The 3375-nt window shown below is 44.9% G+C and overlaps 1 pseudogene; it reads right to left on the bottom strand.

Moving 5' to 3' along the window:
* Positions 1 to 350: 350 nt before the first annotated feature.
* LOC130870064 (60S ribosomal protein L17-like) lies at positions 351 to 905 on the bottom strand (annotated as a pseudogene).
* Between the last annotated feature and the right edge of the window lie 2470 nt (positions 906 to 3375).

The raw sequence follows: 3375 nt of genomic DNA, 5'->3' as shown, positions 1-3375 counted from the left end.
TTGTTTCGGCTTGGCTTTTGGTTTCTCAAGACAGGGTTTCTCTGTGTACCTGGCTGTCCTGGAACTCTCTCTGTAGACCAGGCTAACCTCAAACTCAGAAATCTCCCTGTCTCTGCCTCCTGAGTACTGGGATTAAAGCTGTGTGTCCCTATGCCTGGCTGATTTATTTATTTTTAAGACACAGTCTCACTTTGTAGGCCAAAGCTGCCCCTAACCCTGCAAACCTCCTCCTACTCTGTGCTCTGCAAGCCTCCTGTTCAGTGCCCTGAGGGCTGGGATTATGAGTGTGCATCACTAGGTTGTGTCTGTTCTTTTTTTTTTCTTTTATCTGCATTTATTTCATGTTGAATTTATTCCCATGCCATAAGTTTTTGTTTCTTCAGTTTCTTCTGGGATATCTTTTTCTTCTGTGCAACCTCCTCTTCTGGCTTTGGAACAATCTGTTCCTTTTCAGTGAGGATCATCTCAATGTGGCAGGGGGAACTCATGTATGGGTTAATCCGGCCATGAGCTCTGCAAGTTCGTCGGCGCATCTTAGGTGCTTTGTTCACCTGGATGTGATCAATGACCAGAGAGTCCACATCTAAACCCTTCAGTTCAGCATTGCTCTCTGCATTTTTCAGCTTGTGCAGCAAAAATTCTGCACTCCTTTTTGGCCACCGACCCTGTGTCCAGCCCCACTGTTTGGCCTAGGTGCACCTGCCGACTCCATCATTGTACTGTCGGAATGGCACACACTGCTTCTTCAAAGTGACATCTTTCAGATACTTGATGGCTTTTCGGATATGCATACCCTTGATGGCCTGGGCCGTTTCACGGGTGTTCTTAAAGTGAACCCAAAGGTTTGATCCTCTCAATTTGCATGATTTTGTAGGGTTTTCTGGGTCAAGAGAGTAGCGAACCATCTTCACGGGTCACCTCTGGCCACTTACAGGAAGAGCTGTGTCTGTTCTTAAAAGGGGGTTAGGCATGAATCAAGCTGAGCCCTCTGTGCTCACTAGTTCTTACCAAGTTGGCACAAGCTAGAGTCATGTGAGCGTGAGAACATCAGCTGAAAAATGCCCTAGCAGAGTGGCTTGTAACCAGGCCTGTGGAGCATCTTCTAGGTTGATGATTGATGTGGGAAAACAAGATGAGCACCATAGAGAGCAGCGCTCCTCCGTCATCTCTGCTTCAGTTCCTGCCTCCGGATGGCGGCCTTGAGCTCCCGCCCTCATTTCCTTCAATGCTGGCTTATGATGTGTAAGTTGTATGAGGAAATAAACTCTGTCCTCCCCGAGCTACTTTAGGACATGGTGTTTATCACATCGATAGAAAGCAAACTAATATACCATGGTCTCGGAGACCTGGTAGAATTGGGGGAAGGGGGAAATGTGACATAAAGGACTGTGGCATAAAATATGAGGTGTATGTCACATAAAAATGGGAGTTCCTGACATCTGGGGACCATCTGATGCTCGCAGAGAGACCACAGCGTTCTCATGGGACACCTACCCAATTTCTCATAGCAATAGCATCTGACAAGATCCTAAATGAAAGGCACACAACACCTACTATCCTCTGCTGGCTGAATTGCATGGCTGCTACTGAGGCCCCCACGACAGCTCTGCCCTCAGCCTAGCCTTCCCTCTCAGCCAGTTAGAGTTAGTGAGAAAGCGGGTCATAAAGCATCCCAGCTTCCTGTCAGTATCTATTCCAGAATATACGCTGCCTTACATTTTCTCCCAAATTACCAAGATCCAAACTTTAGTAAAGGTTTTATTCTCTTATTCCTCTAACAACCTCTTACAGAACTGCCCCAGTGGTGGTGGATAGTATCCCTCAGTTAATGAAGTAATAATTCCAACATTTTAGCTACTGGTATATTCTAGGGGATGTCTGTCTGGACCGTGGTGATCCTAAGCATAAGTGATTTCCTGATAAAGAAATTCAGAACATGCCACTCCAAAACATGCCCCTCTAGGGCGTTGATTATTTTGAGTTAAAAATAAAAAATAAAAAAAGCAGGTGCAAGATCACTCTAAGCTCCTCGTTTCTAAAAAACACAGATGAAGCTGATGTATAAAATCTGTCCCCTATACCAGAAGGAGCATAGTTTTCTTGACGTCAAGGACAGGGAAAGCAGAAGTCACAGGGAATCTGTGTCATGGATCGCGTCAGATGAAACTTTATCTTTCCACGGCAGCCCAGGTCTCGTCAGTTTTCATTATTACTCTCTGTACTCACATGAAGTCGCCTGTTACGTCTCCTGGGTCATATAACGTTTGCACTAAGTCAATGGTTCTCAACCTGTGGGTAGTGACCCCTTTTGAGATTGAATGACACTTTCACAGGGATTGCATAGCAGATATCCTGCATATAAGATATTTGCATTATTATTCATAACAGTGGGAAATTATGGTTATAAAGTAGCAGTGAAATAATTTTATGAGGGGGGCTCACCACAACATGAGCGACTGTATTAAAGGGACTCGGCATTAGGAAGGCTGAGTACCAATGAACTAAGTGAATCTCTGTGCTTTCCTCTGTCTAACACTGATTTAGCTTTCAGACCCAGAGAAAATGAAAATCAAGCCCTATAAAATTGGAGGTAAAATTTTGCCTCTCTTACAACAGAGATTTCCCAACAGGATATTTAGGATCTAGCAGTGAATCGGGGGAAAGGGAGGGGAAGCCAGGAAATGGAAGCAAAGCCTCCAAGAGCAAAATCTTGGGCCTGTTTTCTACACAGGAGGCTGGAGGCCTGGGCAAAAGCACAGGTAAGCAATGGTTGTTGTTGGTGGTGATGGTCAGGTAGTACAAGGGCAAGGGACCTTGAAGAGTCCAGAATTTAGTCCTGAAAAGGCTTTAAGGAAATGGGTATGACAAAAGATGGGTTTACAGATCATTTAATCACTCCTTTTAGGATAAATTGGTAGGAGACAAATACTGGAGTCTGGAAGGCTATAAGAAAGAAAAAAATGGAATGCCCAGAGATGTGTCTCCCTCAGTGTGGAGCTTGGCATCCTCCTTGCCATTCTCTCCCCTCCCCCCATTTCTCTGTATTGAGAGTGAAACAGTGGATGTCATGTCACTCTGATTCCTAGGTCTGCTGCACCTAGCAGTGGAAGCTGTCAATCTCCTTGCCTTTGGCCAAAGAGCATTTAAAGAAAGCACTTGATCCTGGTGTGGTGGCTCACACCCAGTACTCTGGAGGCAGAGGTAGGCAGATCCCTGAGTTCGAGGCCCATCTGGTCTACAGAGCAAGTTCCAGGACAGCCAGAGATGCACAGAGAAACCCTGTTTTGAAAAAAAAAAAAAAAAAAAAAAAAGGAAAAAAGAAAGAAAGCATTTAGATCACAGTGGTTCTCAATCTTCCTAATGCTAAGACCTTTT

The sequence above is a fragment of the Chionomys nivalis genome, chromosome 2 (assembly GCF_950005125.1).
Source record: "Chionomys nivalis chromosome 2, mChiNiv1.1, whole genome shotgun sequence".
NCBI lineage: Eukaryota > Metazoa > Chordata > Mammalia > Rodentia > Cricetidae > Chionomys > Chionomys nivalis.
This window is presented reverse-complemented; position numbering and strand designations above follow the sequence as displayed.